This window comes from Pteropus medius, unplaced genomic scaffold (genome assembly GCF_902729225.1).
Source record: "Pteropus medius unplaced genomic scaffold, Ma_sr-lr_union100, whole genome shotgun sequence".
NCBI lineage: Eukaryota > Metazoa > Chordata > Mammalia > Chiroptera > Pteropodidae > Pteropus > Pteropus medius.
The window spans coordinates 11,722,212-11,747,355 of record NW_024340701.1 but is presented as its reverse complement, the minus strand read 5'-3'; the positions used below and the strand labels follow the sequence as shown (position 1 = coordinate 11,747,355).

General features: G+C 44.6%; 1 long non-coding RNA gene across 1 annotated transcript; it reads right to left on the bottom strand.

Annotated features, from left to right (window-relative positions):
- Nucleotides 1–545: 545 nt before the first annotated feature.
- LOC120621870 (uncharacterized) lies at nt 546–13,902 on the bottom strand. The gene is made up of 3 exons (XR_005658325.1): nt 13,657–13,902; nt 5,316–5,367; nt 546–867 (listed from the first exon to the last, which is right to left on the bottom strand). It is a non-coding gene; the product is annotated as an uncharacterized LOC120621870 (long non-coding RNA).
- Between the last annotated feature and the right edge of the window lie 11,242 nt (nt 13,903–25,144).

Sequence of the window (25,144 nt, the reverse complement as noted above, 5' to 3'; positions counted from 1 at the left end):
AAACCTCATAGAGGTTAAGGAAACTGACCAAGGTCACTTAGCCAGTAAGTGGGAAATTAGGATCTGAATCTCAACTTGCCTGACTCCAAAGACCATGATGCAAATCCTAATCCGTGCACAATTTTTCTCCTTGACTCCTTTGAATTCGGGGCTGTATAGTTTAACTTCATCCACATAAGCCTAATTGAGGCATAGAGCTTACATGCTAACTTCCAGGTACGACAAGGTAAGAGTGTCCCTGCTCAAATTTCCTTCGTCAGTCCAAAAAATTAGAGGGTTGTTGTGTAAGACTCAAGAGACAGTTTCCGAAAACTGGGTCCAAATATCAACTTTGCCACTTACTAGCTGTGAGGCTTCTGTTACATCACTTAAATTCTTCAGGCCTCTATTACTTTCTGAGATTTCAGCACCCTGCACCTCACAACACACTCACACCTGAGGATCTAAAATAAGAGTTTATCTAAATGACCTCTCAAAGAAAATATTTTTTTTGTTTTAACATTTTATGTTTTCTAACAAAAACTTTTCTAGTTAATACATACTTACTAAAGAAAAAAGATACTTGTTCAAGAAAATGTAATACAAAATTTTTAAAGAATACAGAAGAGTAGAAAGAAAAAAGTCTGATTCTCAGTGCAAATGGAGTCACTATTCAAATTTCGAATTTAAAGGATTATCAAAGAGGCTTGATACAGCTTTAACATTTAACAACAACAAAAACAATAAAAAATTATGTTTAGGCACTTCTTGCCATTTTTCTGAATGTTTCTTGACTTTCCTTTTGAAGACTTTTTGTATTTCATATCTACTTTTCAGTGTTCAGGTATAGGCTTCAGTTCTTATGAAAACTTCCTTATTTTTTGATGACTGCAAATAAAATAAAGAAAAACAAATACCTCTTAGGGACTTTTTTTTTTTTTCTTTTCAAATAATTCACTCTTCTACCTCTTGCTAAGAACCTACTCTGTCCAGGATTTGTGCAAGGAGACATCCAGAATGCAGTGTGGTACTTGGTGAGGAGACCCAGTGCCTCATAGGAGAAAAAGTAAATGAAAGTAAGTACCCAGAGCTCTAAGAATGTGTAAGCAGAGCTATTAATTCTGTCACAGAAGAGGAGACAAAGGCTGCATCTGGAAGAGTGGACTGAAATCCAATACATAGCAAAACCTTAGAAAAGCAACCACCTAGGCAGGTTTTTTCTTGGTTATCTAGTGTTAGAGTGACATATAATTTGTATTCCACACTGGGATACTTGATGATAAAAGAGGAACTACTGATTATAATGTCAGGGCATTGAGTGAAAATCAAAACTTCCTGAGCAAAAGAGATCATATGGTCACCTTCGTGCTAACCTTTTGTTACGAAAAACAGGGCTCTGAATCTCATTCCACACACACTGAAACCTATGATGAAATAGAATGCTAAAATGCCCCAGGGATGGCTTCTGCATCCTGGCTAACTTCCTGAACAAGCTGTAGAGGTTCCCTAACAATGCGTTTCAGTCCTGTTGTTGAACTCTAGCGTAACATCAACATAGCGAAAAAATTGTTCAAACTAAGGACCACATTCTTGTATCATTCTTAGAATCATAGAAACATCAGATTTTCCAAACCACACTGATAGTCAAACTTATAAATTTTGGGTTTTTTTCCACAATGCTTTGGGGACCCACTCAACATCCTAACTCTCAATGTTTCCATTTGACATTTCTTAATTTATTTGTGTGATTAGTTGCAAATCCAGAGGCAACAAAGATTCTCTCTTTGCAGAGACTATTTAGAAGAATCTCAGGAGTAGAAAAGGAAATCCAACACATTTTAAAACAAGATTGCTGTCATTGAGATGTAACCTCTGTTGGCATACCATGGGCAGAAGGAATAACATGTGCAAAGGCATGGAGGCAAGAACAAGCTTAGAGTATTCAGGGAACTGTGTGAAATTCTCTGCTGAGAATGAGACTTGAAATATGGTGGGAGAAGAGGCTAAAGGGGTGAGTTGGGACTAGATAGTGAAGGCCCTTGAATGCCACCCAAAGAAGTTTGGATTCCACCTTGCTGAGAATAATGAATGTCTGGAGCTATTCAAGCAGGATATTTGTTTTTGAAAAAAGAGTAAACAGAACAAAGCCAGGCAAAGTCAGACATCCTAGAGCCAGTTTCCCTCTTCAGTTTTGCAGTCCTGATTTGTTTCAAACTTTTTGTTAATGTGTTGCCTGATCCACTGTACCCCAAACACAATCCCCAAGGGAATGTATCTCAATTGACTGGTGATTATAGACACAAATTTCTGATGCTTTGAGTTCAGCCCAGTCCCAAATTAGGCTGTATTGGAAGGAAGATCTTAGCATCACCCAGCTCTGGCCCCAGGCAGGACTCTGTGGGTGAGGGAAGTAAGCTAGGCCCAGGATGATGAGAGCAGAGGCCTCTGTCTTCAGATGACCCTGTTGTAAACTGTTCCTGAAGACTTTCCTTGGGGGAATTTATAATCTCCCTTCCCTCAACCTTTTACCCAAATCATTTTTGCCTAGAGTCCAAGTCCAAAGTCATGAGCTAATGTAAAAATGTCAGCTTTACCGTTTTCAACTATTCAGATGCTTAATAATTGACTGGTTTGTAAGTTAAGAGGCTTCTTGTCCCAGAGATATTTGAATGAGCTTGCTCTAGAGAGGATTCTTATAAGCAGCAGGGAATGGAGCTGGACAAATAAGGATCCTACTCTCTGTTCAACTACTTACAACCTCTGAGTCTGTTTTCCTCATCTGTAGAATGAGGATTATAGTAATACCTTGTTTACAGGATTCTTGAGAAAAATAATCAGGATAATAACAGCATTTGGCTCAATGCCAGGCATTAGTATGTGCTCAGTAAAAGTTGGCAACAATCATGGTTAGCAAAATTATCTACCAGTAGTTGAACTTTGGGCTTCCAATGGTGAGCCAGACATTTATTTCTGAACGTGACTTCTAACTTGGAACATTACCCAAGTAAAAGTCCTACAGACAAAGAACTGGTCATTAATATTACTGGATATTATCCTTCAAAGATCATCTGACTATGGGAGCCAAACTTCTCAATTTACAGAAGGAGAAATAAATTCAGAGTGGAAAAGACATGTCCAAATCCCCATATTAAGACAGAATCAGACCTAATATAGGAACTAAGGTCTCCTGACACCTACTCCATGTTCTTAACTCTATAACCATTCTTTTTATGTTTTACTTTCTGTTAATAAGCAAAATTCAGGAATTTAATGACCCTGCCTTCATTCATTGGACATCTATCACTAGAGATTCACTGCATTTTATACATATCAACTCATTCAATCCTTACAGCAACCCCATGAGATTTATCTTATTGTTTAAGTCCATTTCATGGATAAGAGAAGTGAAGCAGAGAGAGGTGGTCGTTTTTTCAAGCCTCAAGCCAGCCAGCACAAAAGCCAAGATGTGAGCCTGAGCAGATGGGCTTCTAAATCTGTGTACTCAACAGCACAACGCTGACCCTCCCAAAGTGAGAAAAAAGTATGGTGCCTGCCTCAGAGGAGCACACTCCCTGGAAGAGAAACACATCCCCAAGGGTATGCAGTCACCTGCTCCAGGCACCAGGAGAACAAAAGAGGGAAGGTTTAGTTCTCTGAGGGGAAGAGGAGAGAATTAGGAAAGCTGCCTGGAGGAGGTGACCTTTGTCCAGTTTCCTGAGCTGACTTGTTTTCCTCCAAGTTGATGAGAGTTGGAGGAAGGGAAGGCATTTCTGCAGATGGAGGCACCTTTGCTGAGGCAGGCAGTTGTGTAGTGGCTGGGGCCATGGTAACCAGGCACTAGCTCAGTATGTGATGTAGGCAAGTTGCTTAACCTCCAAGAGCCTCAACTTCCTCATCTGTAGAATGGGGATAATAATGCCTGCTTTATGAAGCTGTGTGAAGCTGTGTGAATCAAATGAGATCACATGTATACACTTCCTGACCCAGTGTTATTCCTCCTTCCTTATGTATCTCTCAAAAAACTATTTCCCTCAGTAAAAAAATTTTAATTGAGCCTATTTTTGACACTCATGCTCACAGTAACATTAGTAACAATCTTGAGTGTCATTATTAGTCACTCATAATAGCAATATAATTGATAATAATGTTAATTGCCATTGATTGGAGGCACTAAGTGCTTAATATGTATAATCTATTTTTATCTAATCTCCTCAGAACCTATCTTAAAGATAGGTATCATTATCCCCATTTTATAGTGGAGGATAATGAGGCTCAGAGAGATTGTGAAATTTACACAAAGGTCACCCGTCTAGGAAGTGGAAGCACGGCTATTCAGACCCAGGTCTCTCTGACCAGAAAAATGTCCGACAGAGAATGTCCTGTGTTAGGAGTTCATGTTGGTCTTGGCACTGTCCCTCGGCCTCTTTCTCAGAAAGAAAACAAACATCTAAGAGGTTCGCTAACACGGTGGACCGCCCCAGTGAGGCAGGGAGAGGCGCGGTGAAGCAGGAAGGTCGGTCCATATTTGGAGGGTAGGGCTGGGGCGCCCCCTCAGCCCTTCAGCCCAGTCTACACGCCTGGAGAGAGCCTGACTTGAACTGGACCTTGAGCCGCCCGAAGTCGCGGAGTCTGGGCGGGCCAGTGTGTGCCTTCCTGGGGTTCAGATGGCTCTGGAAACCGGGGGTGGCGTCCGCCTGCGGAGACCGTGAGACTGCCAGGGAGGGCGCGCGTTGGTAACCCGTCTGTTCCCACGTGGGTGGCTCCCAGGCAGCAGGGAGTTAATCTGCTATCTGTTGGGAAGGCTTCCAGAACCCTCCTCCCAGCCCGTGTTTGCTCAGGGCCGGGCTCATCAGAAACTGAAACCAGCAAGACGCCAGGCCCCGCCAGCCCTCAGGGGATCCTGTCCGGGTTTACCTTCTATGGGGAGGTCCTGAAGGGCTGGGCGGAGCCGAGTCCGGAGTCTGGGCAGGGCTGGCGACGTGGCGGGCCTGGCTCCCCTCCTCCTCCTCCGCAGGAGTCACCCCCGCCCCGCCCCCCGCTGCCAGGGACCAGCTCCGGATCCGGGGAAGCGCGCAGGCAGACAAGCTGGGGTGGCCTGATGCCAGCCCTGCTCCTCACCACCTCTGAGACACTGGGAAATCCCTAAACCTCTGGGTTTCAGTGTTTTGTTTTTTTGTTTTTTTCCACTGTAAATTGGGGGTAAATGATGTCTAGCGTTTGGACTCACTAACATATGTACAGTGCCTGGCACATAAAGAAGAGCTCAATATATGGTCACTATATTGGTGTCATTATTATTATTGCTGTGGTTGTCAACATTGGGTTGGGCAACCTACCTTGTGTGACCGACGTAGTAAGTTCCCATCACTCAAAGTGTTCAAGCACAAGCTGAATGAAACGGAAAAAAAGAAAGAAAGAGAGAGAGAGAGAGAGAGAGAGAGAGAGATTGGAGAGAGAGAGAGACACGGACGAGGAGGGAGGGAGGGAGGGAGGAGGAAGGAAGGAAGGAAGGAAGGAAGGAAGGAAGGAAGGAAGGCAGGCAGGCAGGCAGGCACTGTGCTGGGGTACTGGGAGATAGTGGAGAAGAAGGTGAACAAGAGCTCTGTTCTCATGGACTCTCCAGTCAGGCATGGGAATTCAGAAAAAATAAGGATTCAGATACTGATACTGAAGCCAAAAGAATCCTGCTGAGCGTTAGACATCCAATATCCCTATAGTGAGCAGATATAGTTCCAGTCAAAAGCAAATAAAGTTGATGTACCATTCTCTATCTGACCTCATTATAGAGAAAGGTGGATATCACATCTCAACACGCGCACACGCATGCAGACACACACTAACACACACACACACACACACCATGGCATTATTACTTTTATGGATCCCAAGGGTTCTAGGGTCCTTACATCAAGAACATCTAAAGCCTTGTGAAGAAAGAAAGACTCTTCAGACCTAATTCCTCCTATGGAACCATCTCATCTTCCACCACACCCATGAAGAATGACTGGCAGGTGGCCACAAACACTCAGAGCATAGTGGCTGAAAGTGTGGGCTCTGAAGCCAGGCTAGCTGTGTGATTGTGGGCAAGCTACTGTGTGATCATAGGCACGTAGGCAAGACTATGTTTCCTATTCTATAAAGTGATCTGAATAATAATACCTACTTCTCAGTGTTGTGGCAATTACAGAGATGGTACTGAAAGCAGGTGATAAGCACTCAGTATTAATGTAGCTGTTATTATACTACATCATTTTTACCTCTGATGCTCTCTCTCCCTGGAGTACCCTCCTCCTTTTCTCTACTTAGGGAGCATATAGTTATTAGTGCAATGTCTCCTCCTCTTGAGAGCCTTTCCTGCTTTAATTCGCCAAGCGTTTTGAGATGCTTTTCCCTCTATTCCTGTGGCTCTTTTTATATACCTCTTACAGCATCTCTCATACTGCAATCATGTTTCTTATTGTCATTTAGATGTTTTTCTTGCTCACTGGATTATGGGTTCTTGAAGAGCAGGGGTCATATTTTATATATCTTTTCATCTCTAGGCACAAGACAGTCCCTGAGACAGAAAAAGTACTTGCCACTAATTCTTGAATTAATGAATGGATAGATGATAGATGGATGAGTGAAGTAACTAGCCCAGGATCACAGAGTTCAAATCCAGGGTGTGCATTTAGTTTAATTTGGGGAAATTATTTTTCTGATCTTCTGGTTTCTCATCTGGAAAACCAGATCTGACAATAATAGATCTGACAATAATGGTAACTATGTCTTGTGATTGGGAGGGTTAAATGAGGTACATAAATGCAATGAGTATGAACTCGCACTAGAACCAGATTGTTTAGGTTCAGGTCCCAGCTCCACCACTCATGAGTTGTGTGATTCCTTGACAAGTTCCTAACCTGCTGTGCCTAGAGAAGATGGATCTTAAACTAAAAAGAGAATTAACAGGCTATTCAAAGAATTAGAAGAGATACTCTTTGTAAAGGCCTGGATGCCTGGCATAGAGTAGGTACTCAGCAGATAAATATTGGTTTCCTCCCCCCACCTTCTCCAAACTTGTAGGCTGTGGACTCTGAATGCCCGAAACAGCTGTTCAAATGCCACATTTTGCTCCCAGTGACTAATGTCCCTAAGGCCAAAGTTGGAAAGCCGACTCCAGAACTAAGCTTACATTTGAGTGCTGAATTAGATTCAGGGAATATAGCTCACCGGTTTAATTAATGAGTAAACTTTTGAAACAGGGCAGTTTAAAATGAACAAACATTCAAGGAAATTGAAAAGCAAAAGCTAACCCACAATTTTGTATGTGGGTTTCATATGTCATTGGAATAGTATGTTACATGAAGGCATAAATGCAACTTAATGTTTTATGAACTGTAAGAGCAGTAATCAGAAGAGTTTTGGGAGCAAATTAACCAATTATTCGTGCACAGTATTGTAACAATTTTTGAATTTTCTACTGCTTGATCATAATACATTCTAATTAATACATTATTCAAAATTTTCCCGTGGTCACATGTCTATTATTAAGCCAAAGGATCTGGAAAAGAAATGAGGCATTTTCACTTCAAACCTAGAAGACTGTCATGCTCTCGCATGAATTCCCCCAAACATTCTTTTTTGTGGGATTTGGAAGAGGCTAAAATGGAGTGCCCTGGGCCTTGGAAACTGAGTCGTCAGTGGCTCATCCAGCAAATATTTGGCAGTTTAGTTCAGAGAGGAATTTGGAGAGGGCAGGGCCTCAGTGGGACCTGAAGGGATGAGCTGCACAATGGGGAAGGAAAAAGGGTAGGACTCTTATTAGCAGAACCAGTTGCCTGCCAAGTAGGATGTGTGTCTGAGTTTCTGAAAAAAGAGAATTGCAGCTATTACTTTTAACCTCAAGACTCTAAGAATTGAGAAATGAGTGTGTGCTGGGGGTAGTGGTGGGGGAGTACACGACTCTCTATTCCCCAAATTCTACCTGTGTCTTCCACCTTAACATTTCTTAACCTAACATCTCCCTATCCATACCTTGAGCCACATCAGACACCTGTTCCAAGAACTCTTTCCTGATATCTCCAGTTTGGGGAAGGAGCTCTCTCTTCCTGCCCATGAGCCCATAGAATTTTGCATCCCATGTTAAGACTTCTCGGAGTTCTTTAATGATATGCCTGCCAATCTCCTTCATTCTTTTCCCCCTCGTATCTCTCTTTTTAAAAATAGCTTTATGGAGGAATGTATAACTAAAATACAATAAACTGCGTGTATTTGAAGTGCGCAATTCAATAGGTACAGACCTGCAAGACCGTCAACCACACCCCCGCAAGACAGTGAACATGTCCATCATTGAAAGTTTCCTCCTGCCCCTTTGCATTCTTTCCTCCTGCCTCCCTTCTCCAAACAATCACTATCTGCCTTTAGTCACAGTAGGTGAGCTCACATTTTCTAGATTTTTATATAAATGGAAAGATATATGTATTCCTCCTTAAATGGCTTCTTCTCTGAGCACAGTGATGTTGACATTCATCCATCTGACCTTCCTTCATTCCTCCCTGGAACGTGGGCTTCCGTGGGGAAGAACAGGGCTCACCCAGGGCACAGAGCTTGATACTGGGCACAAAGGAAGATCCACGGTAGAGGACACTGGTGTGGTGGGCAGACCTCTGGATTTGGCATCAGAATAAACATAGACCGCAGCTCATATTTGACCACGGCCAGCTGTGTGGCCAGTTTCCTCATTTGTAAATTGGGGGTGATGATACACCACCTTTCTCCCAGGAGAATTCTGTGAGACTCATCTGAGCCAAGAGATAAAGTGCTCTGTAAACTGTGAAAGGTTAGTCCTGGGCAAGGGGTTAGGCCTGGATCAAGCCAGCAGCACACTGGGAATGCCCCAGCTCTTCAGGCTATTTAAAGGCCACCTTGTCATCCAGGGAAGCTGGGTGGGTTGGCGATTCCTCTCAGAAATGGCCAATAAGGGCTATGCCTGGTGACCTTTAATCCTGGCCCGGTCATCAAAATGTCAAGGATTCTTTTCCCTCAACTCTCCCTCTTCCTCTGTGTGGGCCGTGTTTATTTACAAGATCTCCCTCCCTCTAGAGACTGGAAGGTGAAGGGAGGATTTCTCCTCTGGCCTGGAGCCGGCTGATAAGGGCAGCCCAGCTGCTGGGGGCTCCAAGGATTGCAGGAACAGGAACCCAGCAGTTGAAGAGAGGAGAGGGAAGACAGCCAGGCCAGGCTGCGGCTTCCCTTGGCCAGGACTGACACAGGGACAAGACAAAAGAGGAGAGAAGGAAATAGAGTCTTTAGTTTAAATCTACTCGACCTATAAAATCACATCAGATTTGAAAAAGTTTCCTATCTCTCTCCATGAACTGATTTATTTATTTTTTTTAATTTACTGTTGCTTAGTAAAGAGAAGTGAGGCAAATCGCAAGGGCCCAGACGGGGATATTCAAGGTTTAGCAGCTACTCATTTCTTGTGCGAGCTTGGTAAAGCCAAGCTCTGGGCTTTAGTAATTAGAGCTACCATTTCTTGACTACCTACTATGTATCAGCCACTACACTGCATTTCTATACAATTTTAAAATGTAACTCTCAAAGCTTGACTAAGAGGTGAATATTCTTCCTTTTATTCTGCAATCGATGAAGCTGAATAACATGTCCAAGGCCACCTAGGATTTGAGCCAGAATTTGAACTCAGTGCTATCTGACAACAGAATCCATGTTATTTTGAGAACCTGAGAATAGCAATTCTCAAGTGGTAAATTCAATGAAAAATTATTTCCTGGTCATGCTCTGTGAAAAGAAGGCTCTGTGACCAATTAAATATGGGGAATAGGTCATACATTGTCCCTGACATAAAAACTGACAGGGCGCTTTTGTGTCTAGAAGATCTTGAGAAATCTTAGACTAAAAGAACTCAACTTTTTTCCAGCCAAGAATTTCTCATAATTAATTGATCATCAATCTTTTCTCTTATAACATCTATTCATATTCCAAGGAACACAGTGCTCATCAGACCACTGTCTGAAAATCACAATTGGAGGGATTGCAGAGTTTATCCACCCAGCTGTAAGAATTCCATTAACGGTGATTTTTTAAACACATCTTCAGTGATGAGAGGCTTATTACTTGCTGAGACAGCCTGCCTCACTGTTGGACAAAAGCCGTGGTTAGAACAGCACCGCCCAACAGAAAGATACTGTAAGCCACATGTGTGACTCTAAATTTTCTAAAAGCCACAGGAAAAAAACAGGCAAACTTAATTTTAATAACATATAATAATTAACTCATGAACCTAAAAATATCATTTCAACATGGAATCAATAAAAAGCGCTGGAGATATTTTATATTCTTTTCTTCTTAAATTAAGTCTTTGAAATCCAGACTAGCCATATTTCAAGGCCTCAATAGCCACAATGTGGCTAGTGTCTACCAAACTAGATAGCACAGGGTTTGAAAACTCTAGGCCAACCAAAGCTCTTCCTGCCCGCACCTTTTCCCCCCGTGGTCCTTGATTTCAAGGACATGATCAGTATGTGTAGTTCGGCCTCCACTCCCGAGAACGAGTTCTGTTTGACTCTGCTTGCATATGTCCATCAAGTGTCCCAATCAGGGAGCTCAGCCCTCTGGCAGTGATCTGCTGTGGTCTGTTTCCCCTTGTAAAAAGCTTTCCAAAACTTTAAAGTGCTGTGTCAATAAAAAGCCTCATTTCCTAATCCCCAGGGAGGAAGACTTAGAGTGACCCAGGATTTTTAGTGGTCTCATCGCATGTTCTTTTATATTGGACCTTTAGGTGGCTGCTTCTACAGTGTCTGGTCCGGGGTAAATCCTTTCTACACCCTGGGCTTCAGTTTCCCCATCTGTCGAATAATAGATTTGAGTTTTCTATGATTCAGATTCTTTCTGCCTCTTCTTATCCACACCACTTTCTTCACCTATCTATTAAATTTCCCTTTTAATCACGTCTTAAGTCAAATTCAGGAAATACCTATATCCTCCCATATATCCTTCCACATATAATAGTATTTTTTGAAGTGTTTACCATGTCAGGCACTGTTCTAAGAGTCCTATATATAGCATCTCATTTAATCCTCCCACACCAGAGTGAAGTAAACACGAGTATTATTCTCTTTCATAATTGTGGAAACTGAGGCAGGGAGAAATTGAGTGATAAGTCACATGCCTAATAAAGGGGAACAGCTGGGGGGAACAGCCTGGCAGCCTTCTCCCAGTCCCTGACCCCAGGCTGTGCAGGCAGGTCCAGGACGTAAACTTGAGTTAGGCCCAGGCCTCAGATTACTACAGAGGGACAGGGGACCAGGAAAGCTGCTTTTTGCCTTTTGTTGTTGTTGCTGCTGCTGCTATAATCCACGGAGTGCCCTTCCTCTGTTTTGCAGAGGAAAAAAATATTGTTATACTTTCCTTGCTAAGGAAATCCTCTTCACAAGTCGAATTTCTTCCCAATCCCTTGACCTTTCGGGAAAGAGGCTGACGTCCCAGGGGAGGTTCTGGAGGAGACCCGAGGAGCTCGATGTCCTCTGTCTAGGGCAGAGGTATTTTTAGAGCTGGCCGCACTGTTTACAAGGAAGCCAGTCCCCTGCCCACTCCCTACAGGGGAACACTGGCTACCAGCCCCACCCGCCACCCAGACTCCTGCCAGCCCTTCCTTCCTCCCTCCTGCCTGCTCCTTTCCTGTCATCTCTATGAGCATGTGGGTGCACTGTCATTACCATCCTGAGAGACGCCGCAGCCCAGGGCACTGACAGCCTCCTGGGAGGGCCAGTTGTGACCTGGCATTGGAAAAGAGCAAGAAGCTGCCATCAGTTGAGAAGATGGCCCTGGCAGCTGGAGATGAACTGGAAATCCTGTAAATGGGCATTTCTCCTCTGAAACAGTTGTGGAGCCTCATTCTCCTGGACCTTCTGAAAGTAAAGGCCTGAGAACCTCGGAGAAAATGGCTGTGGTGGATGAAGAAGCCACAGAACTGGGCAGGAAGCTCAGCAATGCCTGCAGCTCTTACCAGGTGCCAGATGCTCTTAACCGTGACAAGTCACTTACCTTCTTTAGCCTCCCTTTCTGCAGTTGTAGAGCGAGGAGGCCTTGAATAGTGGGGGCTCTGTGTCCAATGACTGTCTGAGCCTTCTTGACAGTTGGGTGAGAATATTTAGGCCTACCTCATGAGGGTGGCACCGGGAAAGCTCCTGGCACACAGTGGGCATGCAATCCATAAGGCCGTTAATAATTTCCATAACTCCGGCATTTCACATGTGGTCTATCTAGCACAAAGTAGGTTCTCCACAAGGAATGCTCTCATTCTTGTAGCTGAGGGTTCTTTCACCTCTAAGTCCACACAAAACCTCTCCAACTGTGCACTTTTTAAAAGTGATATTTTATCCTCCTCCCCCAGCCCTGCGTCCCTGTGCCCCTGTGGTTCAGGATCTTACAGGAAACATTGGAAGCCCCTTCTCTGAGTCACAGTTCTGTGGCTCCCCCAGCAGGCTGCACATCTGGACCCCCACCCCACTGGCTCTTGAGAAATGTCATCCAGATTCAGGGTAGTTGGACCGGGCCCACATAAGCCAGTCTTCCCACACTAGCAGGGTTGGGTGGGAAACAGGCAGCCTCACCCCCACCCAAGCTTCCTGGGATGTAGGTATGGAGATGACAAGGGCTCCAAGCTTCTCAGAGGAAGTGCCCTCCCTGCTCTGTACCACGGGCAGGCTAGACTTCTGCAGGGGCTGAAAGAGGCTCAGGGATTGATATTAGAGGCACTAAATCTCTACCATGCATCCTCCGCCTGCCTCCTTCCTTCTCCGGCCTGTTTCCCACTTCCCCTCCCCAGCCCTTTCCCTTCCTCCTCCCCCTCTTCCTCATAGCCATCCTCTTCCTCCTGCTCTTCCCCACAGCTGTGCTTTTTATCCAACTGACCTCTTATTATATTTCTAAAGGAGGAAGTCCCAGCAGAGGGGAAAGGGATTGGCTTCTCCTTGTGGCCTCGTGTCTCCCCTTCTCCTACCCCTTTCACTAAGATGTTCTTCTGGTGGCCTCTGATGTGAAAGTCACTGGCCAACGACTTGGAGGCATGGCCAGGTGCTAACACCAAGGGCCAGTTAGCCTGGTGAGCTGGAGCCAAGGCAGCACTCATGGTTGGTTGGGAGAAACTGCATGTTAAAAAAGGCGTCACCTTTGACCATCTTCTCTACTGTCTCAAGGTCCTGCATTCACACATTCTCTAGTGTCGTTTTACTGTTGTGCAATGTAATATCTAACCTTAACTAAAAGATCCCACTTTCGGAGAATGTGATTATGGAAAGAGGTGCCCCTCCTTTTTCTTCCCATCTCCTGTTCACTGGATAAAAAAAAAAAAACCCAGCACGTTCAACAGACAAAGGCCTGAAAGAGCAATAGTGCCAGCCAGCTAAGGCTAACATGTGTGGCTTGAGCGTCGGGTTTGGGCAAGAGAAAAAATCAGATGAAGAGGCTGGAGGCAGTATGGGATAAATCATGCCAGCAGCCCCTCTCCCGTTCTGTATCAGGGGCTGAACACAGGAAGGATGTGGAGCCTGGGCTGCACGAAGGGGGAGAATAACAGCAGGGAGACCTTGTGGGAAACAGTGACAATTCTTCTGGTCCCAAGGAACCTCTTTAACCCCTAATCCTTCCTTCTAAATCACCCCTGACTTTACGAACCTGAAGGGTTCCAAGAGGTGTGCTCATTTCCCACCCTCCTCCTCATCCGCCTTCCGTTTCTTACATGTGGGGTGACCTCAGATGAGTCCTGTAGCCTCTGTGACTTTATTTTCTTCATCTGTGAATTAGAGAAAGTGCGTGTGTTCGTGTGTATGTGTGTGCGCGCATGCGAATGCGCGCACACACAAACACGTTCATATTAAGGGTTATTATGAAGCTTAAGTAAATAAGATGCTGTGGAAGGAAGCCCTTTGAAAAGCACAGGCAGTTCTCTATCTTTCCTCGCCCTCAGCTGCTGTTCCCATTCCGCGAGGGGAAATCCACACCCGGAAGGCCATGTTCACCCTGACACAGGGCCCCGGGCCTGCGTCCCGCGGACCAGAGTCTCTCCCTTCCCATTTCCCTTGTTGACATCCAATGTGACTGTTGTTGGCTCACAGACAGTCAGGCAGTTCTCTGTGACTCGTCCAGCTGCCAGGCTGATGTCCCACCTTGGCTCCCGGGGCGGGAGTAGAAAACAGTCTGTTCAGGCTCTACAACTGATATCAAGGATCCAGAGGGACCTGGGGGGCCTGTGCCTGGGATGGGGATCTCAGGTGTATAAAAAGAGCTGGGCAAGGGCTTCCTATGTTCAGGCTGCAGGTCAGAAATGAAGAAGCAAAACTGAGAAAGTGATATGAGCCAGGAAAGGGAGATGACATGGGAGGAGAGGAAGTCCCAGGAAGGGTCCAGCATTCTACAAGGGATAGAGGTGTGAGCAAGCAGGAGGGCTTTGCAGCCCATGCCAGCTCCTCCCCTGCAGCTGCTTTCCTGGAAATGGGTTGCTTTGCTCCCTCCTTCTCCCCAACTGCTCCCATCCTTATCGATTATTCAGTTCTATAGGCTCTATAATATGTCTTGAGTACCCACCTTCCCTTCGCTAGCCCTATAGCTCTGCCTGGAAATCACAGCCCTTTCTGGCCAAGACTAACTAGAACAGCTTCCTAACTGATCTCCTTGTCTCTAGTTTCCCCCTCCCTCCAATCCATCCACCTCACAGTTGCCAAAAATGATCTTTCTGACATGCAAATCTGATTGTGACATGTCCATCTTCTGCTGAAATCCTCCCTACCACCTTCTGGATTGATTCTGTACTGTAGAACCCAGGACACTCCATGATCCGACCCCATCATCTACCTCTACTGCCTCGTTTCCCTCCAAACCCCACACAAACCCTGAGTTCTTGCCACACTAAACTTCAGCTCCCCAAGTGAGGCATACCATTTTATGCTGCCTGCTATTCTTCCCTTACCTGGAGGCCCCTCCACCCCCGTTTCCATGGCTAATTCCCACCCCTCTCTTGGAACACAGCTAAGAAGTCACCTCCTCTAAAAAGGTTCTCCTGAGCCCTCCTTGGTGCTCTTGGAGCCTGCCGTACATACATGCAAAGAGGTTTTTAATTGAGGGTCAGAATTCAGGAGCTTCATAAACTTGTATGGGGGAAAATAATTGCGTCTTTATGCTCACTAACCTCTACCTAAAAATTAACATTTCCTTTGATTGCATGTAGGCTAAAATCCCAGTGCTATCTACTGTACCTGTGATTTATCACAGAAATCTTCATATGACTTTGGAGTTATTATAGATTATCAAACAAATTGTCTATGCTCATCAACATTTTGAAAATTCAATACTTAATAGATCTACAGGTCTGATTATGTAATGTATAAACATTCATAAATTATTATCAATTTAATTTTTCTGTATATTGTTCATTCTTTTTTTTTAATTGGCTTTTTTGCAATCATATATGTTTATGCATTTTTAAATGTTATTCTAAGAAGAGCTCCCTGGGCTTCATCAGACTACTGAGGGCTTCCTGCCATGAAATAGTTCTTCTTTCTCTGGCAGAAACCGGTAGCACCCTCCACTGACACCCTCCACTGAAACTAGTGGTTTATCTTATTCGTCTCCGTCAACAAGATTCAAACAACTTAAAAGCCAGGGACCCTGTTTTTATCTTCAAGGCTTAATACTGTGCACGGACTCTAGAATATTCCTAATTTTTTTTTTTTTTTTTTTTTTTGGAATGAAGAAATAAATGAAGACAAAAAGGAAGGGAGGAAAGGGAGAGAGTAAACTTGATCTTCAAAGAGCATCTGCTATGCCCTCCATCTGGATACTCCCCCAGATAGCTCCAGGACTTGTTGCCTTCCTCTTTTATATTTTTGCGGTGGTGTCATCTTCTTGATGAGACCCTCCATAGCATCATATTGAAGTTACAGTTGCATAACCTCTGCCCCAGGCATGTTCTGTCCTCCTTCCCTTCTTTGTCTTCTTCACAATTATCACCATCTGACATACCATATTTTTCTGATTTTTTATTCATTTTACTTCTTGCCTCCCCGTACTAGAATATAAGCTCCATGAAGGCAGGGACCTTTATTTCATTCATTCATTTCCGTATCTCTGGCATCTGAAGTGGCACCTAGCAGATAATAAGCATTGAGTAAATATTTGTTGAATGGGTGAATAAAAGCAAAAAAGAGATGAAGACGGCGAGTTAAGTTAGTCCCCATTCTGCAGATAAGGGAGTCAAAGCTGCGAGAGTTTAAGGCCCTGGGCCACACGGGGAGTTGATAGCAGAGCTGAGTGGATGTGAGTGACTAGTGGAAAGAAGTATGAGTTTGGACTGGGCATGGAAGGAGGGACTAGGAGGCCCAGGCCAGGCATAGTACATACTTCCAGTGGAGAGATGATAACACCCAGGAAGACTGCTCTGGCCCATAAACAGACTGAGGAGCTGTATTAAGTCTCACTGGGGACATGTCTTATCTTCAGGCCATTGCTGTTTGATTGACAGCCTGGATTTGTAAAAGTCCTGCCACTCCATCTTCCTCTGGTAAAAGCCAAAGCCTGTTCATCCTGTGAGGTCTGACAGCTTGAAGGATCTCTGGAGGGTTCAGGACCCAGAATGAGTGGGCCCCATGGACTCCTCACAGCTTTTGTGCAAACCTCCACTGCAGTGCTTACCCAGCTGGGCTGGAATGTTCCCTTTTGGTGAGCTCTTTGATTCTTCTCTTTTTGGCAGTGAAAGGCCAGAGCCTGACACACAGTAGCTTTTTAGTGACTATTTATTGAAGGAAAAATTGTTAGAAAATGCACGTGTCATAGTGACCATTAGATTCAATCATGGGGAGGAGTAATGAACTTTGATTGCGCTCCTCCAATATACAGAGACTGTGCTGGGTACCTGAGCTACGGACCTGAGTGAAATGGGGGCCCTGATCTCCAAGAGCTCACTGCAGAGGAAGAAACCGATATGTGAAGGAGGGATGACACATAGCGTGTCAAGGATTGAAGAGCTGCACTTAGGGAGGCACCCCTGAATCCTCTGGGACTCACCAATGTGAAGTTATACTATTATTTAATTCCTCATACTCTGTCTTCCCACAAAAATGTAAGTTCCAAGACGAGAAGGATCTTGTCTTGTTCACGTGCCAACACTCAGGAGGTGCTCACATAGAAAGTCTCTGTGAATGAGGGCATGGCTTAAAGAAGCACAGAGGGTTGTGGTTGCCTAACCTAGTCCAGGGGTGGGGGTCACAGAAGACTTCCAAGAGGAAGAGGCTTTGGCCAGGAGCACGGAGTTCCAAAACTTACACCTCCTTCAAGAACATTCCCTATTTCATGACTTCCTCACCACTCAGTGAGGGCATACCCACTTTATGAATGAAGAAACAAATCTCAGAGAAGGGGAACCAACTTTGGAAAGGTCACTGAGCTGGCAGAAGAAGGACATGAGCCCAGATCTCCTAAAACAAAAGCCTATGCCTTCTCCACACAGGCCTGGAAAACCATTCAAGTCCAGAAGACAGCTAATCATCACCAACATTAACGTCACGCATCATCATCATCTTCATCATTTTTATGGCAGCCGAATTTTAATGCATGCCCGCTTTATCTTAGGTACCTCCCTAAGACCCCCTGTGTTTGTTAATTCATTTTTCATAACCACCGTATGCCCAATTTATAGATGAGAAAACTGAGTCATTGTTACATAACCTTCTTAGGCCACACTGGTAGTAAGTGAAATGTCCAAGATTCAAACTCATGCAGTCTGGTCTCAGAGCCTATACTCTAAACCGTTTTGTCTTCTGCCTCAACAGACCAGGCCCACCTCATCCAACTCTAGGAGCCTGCTAGAGACTTCACAATTGAGTACTTTTCATATTCCAGACTCTATACTAGGCATTGTGGGGAAAGCTATAAGAAGGAATTAATAAAGTTTCTGCCTTTGAGAAGTGACCAACCTAGACAGAAAAATGGAACTCTAGAGGCACTTATGTCCCTGATATATAGAGGAAGCAGACGAGAGAGGATGAAGCCGGTACATCGACTGACAGAAAAGGGAGGTAGAAAAGAAAGAGAGCTGTCAGAATCCAAGCCCCTGTTCCAGCCAACCCTGCCCTTCCTGGAGGTTGGTAGTTTGGTTTCACCTTCGGTTCTGTGATTGTTCCTATATTCTTCTAACTTAAAACTCCCTTTTTGGCTTAAGCAAGTTTAAGCTGGGAGTTTGCTCCTTGTAAGCAATACAGTTTTAAAGAATAAAGGCAAGAAATTTATAAGGTCAGATTTGGAGAGGAGAAGGCTGGCGTGAAAGACAGGTCAGAGACAGAATTAAAAGAATGTGGTCATCAATTTGATGAGTCATGTAATAGAAGGGGTGTCCAAGGGGAAGTCCCAGGCTTTTGACTTGAGAGATTGGAAGGGGACAGTGGTGTCTTTAGCAGAAGTAAATAACCCAGAAGATAAACTATATTGGGGGAAGGAGTAGAGGAAGGGAAAATTACTGCATTACTTCACTTATTCGTTCATTCTCTGAACGATTATTTGCCTAATCCTAGCTTGGCATTAGAGAATTAACAGCAGGTAAGGTGAGCTTACATTTGGAAAGTATCTGTGGGTCATCATTGTCTTAATTATTCAACCAACAGTAAGCGCCCACTATGGCCCATGTACTGTCCATAGAACTGAGCATAAATCCAGGCAGTGATGGTCCAGCGGGCAGCTGAAAAGAGGGCTGAGCTGGCATTTCTGGTGCAAGCATCATCCCTATGGGGATAATTTTGGAAGTCGTGGGAGAGTGCACTTGGAAAAGGGAAGTCTAGATCTACAGACCTTGTCTATTATGCTTATGTTTCATCTGTGAGCTAAGAACACAATGTTTCTTTGGCCGGGGCGGTGGGGCGGGGGGCGAGAAAGATCATCATTTTAAGTGTCCGATCTGGTGCTAGCCGGGGTTTACACACCAGCCCTACCAGGTAACAGCGTGAATGAATTTGAATGATTGGCTCGACTCTCAGAGTCTTGGTTCCTTAGCTACAAAATGAGGATGTGAACACTTATCTAAATGCGGGAGTAAGAAAGAATGTATAAGTTCGTTCATTCACCCACAAACATGCAGTGAACACCTACATGTACCGGGTTCTAGAATAAAGGACTTAAGTAGAAGCCAATATTACGGGGTTCATCTAGGCCGAGGTGAAGCTACTGATTCACCCAAAGCAGCTGATCTCTCTCTGCCCACCACGAATCAACACCAATCTGCCCCTTCCACAGCCCATAGAAAAGGCAATATTTTTTTCGATTAGAGAAGAGAAAAACACACATTTTGCTGTCCTCGGCAGAGCTGTTTTCCAGAGTGGCAGAAAAAGGGCCCACGTGAACGATGCTGTTCTTGGCAGCCGCTACACCACTCCTCACAGCCAGAGGCTTAAAGCTTTATTTGTGGTTTAAGTTACAAGCAAGGGCAGAAACTCCAGAAAAGGGGGAGGGAAGGGAGAAAACTTTTAATAGTTGAGAAAATTGCCCTGTGTTCACAAGTGTGGGCAATTTGTCCAAACACCTGAGCCCTGTAGAATCCTAGTGGTCTAACTGCGGTTTTATATTTGGGGGCTCTGGCCCCAGTGTCAGGGGTGGGGGACGTTTTTCATACATTAAGAAAATCACAAAATCACTTTTTACGAGATATTAATGAGTAGCTTTACTACTTCAATGGTGACATTGTTGGAGGTTTTGAAAAAGAATCCAGGTCCAGGTTTGGGGTGGTTTTGTTTTGAAGATTGCTACATAAAGCATTTCTTAGACACTTCACTGGAGTTTGAGTATTGCCACCCAGGATCCAAAGCAGAGGATAGTGAACATTTTAGGGATAAAAGAACCCTTTAAGGTCTCCAAGACCAAGGCCCAGAGAAGGTAAGAAACAGGCCGAAGATAGCATAGTATGTTTGCAAGCCTAGACCCCAGGCTCCTGATTTCTGAAGGTCTTCCTGGCAGTTTTTGAGGCAGCCCAGAGGTAACATTCCACCTCAGAAACCACAGCTGGCCTCCCCTTTGTGTTGACATTTCTGCGGCAATGACTTTGAAAGCTGCCTTTTATGGCCTGGGCTTTGGAAGGGCAAACACTGTTATCAGTAGAACAACACAGGTGGCTTCTAGAGCTGGGTCCAGGTGGAGGCCGGCAGGAAGTGAGGCCCCTCTGCACAAGCAGACATGACCCAATCACCTATCTGGGTTCAGAAGGGTGTGCAGACTCTCCTTAGGGATTGGGACAAGAGCCTAATGTGGTGGTGAAAGGCTTGGCTTTGGGGCAGACAAGATGGGTTCAAGTCCCAGTGACCCTACTTGTCAACTGTGCAACCATGACAAGCTCCCTCACTGGACTATGAAATAGGGATAATGATCACTCAGTCCCATGAGTCACATTGCAAGTACTCAAGATCCACATGTAGCTAGTGACTACTCTATCAGACAAGGCAGGTACAAGATTATCACAGAAAGTTCTGCTGGACAATGCTAGTAGGGCCACTGGGCTCTTGATCGTGGTACTTGGTGCTGGATCTTGCCCACATCAGCCACTTGAAAACAGGGCTGGCCCAACTGAGGTCTCCAGTTCTAAGAGCTCAGACTCATGGTGGAGACATTCCGGGTTCCAGATTCCTCTCTCTTATTTTGTCTTCTCAAATACTGCAAGGATTTGGCTTGAACATTTGGAACCTGTCTGAGTGCCTTTCTTAGGTTTCCTCAAGCAGAATCCTAAGGCAGGAGGAGGTGGGCAGCCAGAGGCAAGCAGCTGGGCAATGCCTGACATTTATGCTGGCATTTAGAGTGAGAAAGCCTTGGATTCGAGTCTTGACTCACCCACTTGGTGTTAGTGGTCCTGGGTAAGTCAATGAACCTCTCTGAGCCTCAGTTTCCACATCGGTGTGCTCTCTGCCTGCCAAGTCATGAACTGGTAAGGGAATGAGGCAATAGAGGTAAAAACACTTTGTAAAGTGCCGTCAAGAATGGGAAACTTCTAAAAGTAGGGGGTTGTCTTTCTTCTTGCTCTGCTTCTTTCTTCACTGAAAGGGTATTTAGATGGAAAGAGGCAGATAGCTGCCTTTGAATCTATGTAAATCAAGATCGTGCCAGTTAGAAACATTCTCCAGAAGAACCTGGTATCCCAGAGATACCCTGGAGGAGTTCCTTGGAGGAAGAAAGGTGCGGGGAGGGATGGGAAGGGCAGAAGGAAGAGAAAGGGGATACATTCTTTGAACACCAATATGTTCTAGATACTGTGATGGTCACTTTCATACATGAAGAGTGATGGTGATGATTATGGCTAATTTTATTGACGGTTACAGTGCTGAGTGCTTTACACATATTAACCCTATTTTGCAGATTAGGAAACCAAGGCACTGAGAAATTAAAATAAGTCACCCTAAGCTGAGGTTTAAATCCCAAAGTCTGAGTTCCAGAGCCATATGGGTAACCACTGCACTGCACTGCCCCCATGAGACTCCCCACATCGTTGGAGTCTCATGTATCGCCACCTGTACCTTTCAGACAAGGAAACTGAGGCTTAGGAAAATTAATTAACTTACTTGAGGTCACACAGAGGAGAGGAGGTTCCTTGAGTTTTTGTTTGTTTTTTTTTTTTACTTTAAAAATATTTCCTTCTTTGTCTATCTTTTTGAAGTAGGAAAAAATATTTCCTTCTTTGTCTATCTTACTCAATTTGAATCTAAATTGAGCTTCTTATTATTTCCTTGCCTGAGTCCTATTTTCCCCTTTGGATCTGGAAGAAGAAATCTACTGCTCAGTTGATAAGGAAACCTCCGAGATACCCAAAGCTCACTCTCTCAGCCTTCTCACTCTTCTCTTCCTCAGAAAAAGGAAATGCAAGTCTTTCAGCCTATGGAAGGCTGACGCCATCATTCCCTTCAGTGTTTAGTTCTGAGCTTTTGGACAAGTTCCGTGTTTGACTATGAACATCTGAAATGTGGAACCAGACCTTAACCCCACCTTCCAGCTCTAGTCTGAACTTGGAGGAAGTGCAATGTCACCTTACTTTTTGACACTATGCTCCTAGTGATAAAACCAAAGTTCACATTATCTCTTTCGGCCGTCATCTCCGCACTGCTGACTAACAACTTATATCTCGATTCCCTGTCCATTGTCCTTTCCTCTACTTGGCATGAATCTTTAAGACCTCTCTTGGTTACATTATGCTGGGATTCTTGAGGAATCCCTTCAGCAGGTGCCTCGAAGGAGCCCTCAGGTTTGGGGCTAATTCATACCCACAAATGTAGGCCTTCAAAGTCCAAAAGACAGCTGGGTACAGGGGGAACTAGAAAAATTTCTCTGCCTCCAGGGGAGCCAGCAAACGGAGTCAGATCAGTAAGTGACTGGAAAATACCCCTTCTGGAGGAGCAAACGCTGCTATGACCTTGTCACTTTCAGAAGAGCTCGGGAGCTGCAATAAATTCATACTTTAAGGTAGTGATGGGTAGTTCAGGCTTTGGAACCCAGCAGGCCTGGATTCAAAGCCACTTACCAGCTTTGTGACTTCAGGCCCAATGACAACATCTTTAAGCCTCAATTTCTCTCTGTAAAATTGGGGCACAGTGGCACTTACTTCATTGTGAGGTTAACAGGATGAAAAGAGGAAAACAGTAAATGGCTTTTACCCCAGTGCTTTGGCACATAGTGCGAGTTCAGCATTTGTGATGACTTCTTCAGGCCTTTGTTCTCCCATATGAACATTTATTCAGCAAGTATTCTCTCTTCAAGAGAGTGGGCAGGGGCAGCTGGGTGCATCAGTGGAAAGAACACAAACACTAGTAAAAGTCTGAGAGCAGCCTCAGGCTCTGGTGAATAAGGATGCTTCTGAGGAACCAGCTAAATTCTCTACAGGAACCTCTCTGGTTCTGGGTTTGGACAGCTGACCACACCACCCAGTTCACCATCTCCTGGGCCATCTCTGAGTTTGAAGCTTCTCAGATTACTCTCAATATGACCTTTAGCAAACCCCATAACTCATCTCAGCCTCTGGCACATTTCCTATAAAACAGAAATAGTAATACCCACAGTGCCGAGTTTTTGTAGTAGGTTAACCAGTGACAAATATGAAGTGACCAGCCAAGCCTGTATTTGGCCAATGCTCCATAACTTTTAGCTTCATCCACCCTCGCCATTCCCTCTGCCTGCCAGCCCTCTCTTGCCATGTGCCAAGCTTGGGCTAGATGCTGGTGATTAACAGGTTAATGAGAAGCTATCCCTGCCATAAGTTTGGCGATGGGGGGATAAATATTTGAATCTCCAACTCAAATAGGGAGTGCTAAAGACTGTGATGATATTATGTCCAAGGTGATGTGAGAATACCAGGAAGGGCAAATCACTTTGCCTGGTTGGCCTTCAGTTTCCTCCTCTGTCAAATGGGTGTAATTTATTTCTACCTCACATGAAATGTCAAAAGTGAGTTACTAAATATGAAACTATATGTTGGAAAGTTTAGTTCTGTGCTACTGCTTCTATTTACTTCTATTTCCCACTAAACTCAGTCCCTTTGAGGGAGGCCCCATGTCTTATTCATTCCCCCGTCCCCAGCACATTGGCACAGATCAGATTGAGTGAACTACTGTAAGAATTCATTATCTAACTTCATTCCCCCACACCCTGAAGGTATACCCACTTAATAGATACAGAGTAAACAGTGTGCAGAGTTCAAGTTGCCCAGCAACCAGTGACTGAGCCAGGCAACTTCAGACTTGCTCTGGTGACCTTTCTACTCAATTTCACAATACGGGCCACCCTGGCTGGGGTACAATGACACCGCTCTGCTGGACATTACTCACCTTTCTCCGTGGGTCACTGAGGCAATCTATCAGCCTTGTACACTGAGTCATGGCTGAGGTGAACCTAGGACCTGAGAAGAAAGCAGAGCTGTCCTGTTGGACAGGTATACCAAGAGATCCCTCAGGCCAGCCCAGCTCACTTCCTGGGAAATCCTTCATGGGGGCTGAATCTGGGGCAAGTACAGAGATTCACACCAGGTCCACTCCCCTCTCTCACGAGTGTCTGAAGGATAACACCCAATCAGTCACTGGGCCAAATGAGCTGTCACTCAGAAGCATCCCAGTGCCAATGCCCTAACATATGCCTTAGCCATCTTTTGTCTTGACTGGGCTCCCAGCCTCCATTCTATTAACCTTCCTTCTAAGAACTTAATAGATGCAATAGACATACCTTATGACTATGTCATCCTTATGTTCAAAAATTTTTTTAAAGTTCTCCAGTACATAGGGAATGAAGTCAAAAACCCCAGCTCAGCGTTCATGGTCCTCTTGATTATAACTCAACCTACCTTTCCCGTCTTCTTGCTCTCTGAACTCCCTTGAATAGCTGACTTTAGCCTGATTAATGTGTCACTATTTCTCAGAGTTGCCTTTCACTCTTCCTCCTCCTTGCCCTTGCGAATATGCTTCCTTTCACCTTGACGGCCCTCCCCTTGTTTTACTCATCATTCAAATCTGAGCTTAAAATCCACCTCCTTCAGGAAGCATTCCCTGATCACCTCAGACCATCATGATAATATCAGTTACATGTATTGATCATTGACTTTTGTCTAAGTCATTATAACTGGTACTTTAACATGCTTCCTTTAATCTGATACTTCCAACAATCTTACATGATAATGAATATTATTATTCTCCTTTTATAGATGTGGAAACCGAGACTTAGAAAGAAGAGCTAACTTGTCCATACTAACACACCTCGTGAGAGTCAAACGTCAGTCTGCCTGACTCTGAAGTTGCTCCATGACTTTGGTTCTTATCTAGCAAATTCTTCGCACTTCTTTGGAGTCACTCATCTTGTTGGGTGTTGTGTTTTCCTATAGGGCTCTTCTATTCAATTCTACTGTGATCTTCCTGAAGACAAGGGACTATTTCTTGTGCACCATTAGCTCTCTGTGTAGTGTGTGACAAATAATTGGGCCGCGAGACTGAAAGCAAGAGTTATTGAGCACTTCCTGTATGCTAGCCCTGTGCTAGTTGCTACACCTACTTATAACACACATGTATGTACACACACTTGCCTATACACATATTCGTTTAAGTATTATTAAGTTCCATTTTACAGAGGAAAAAACAGAAGCACAGAGAAGCTAAATAACTTTTCATCT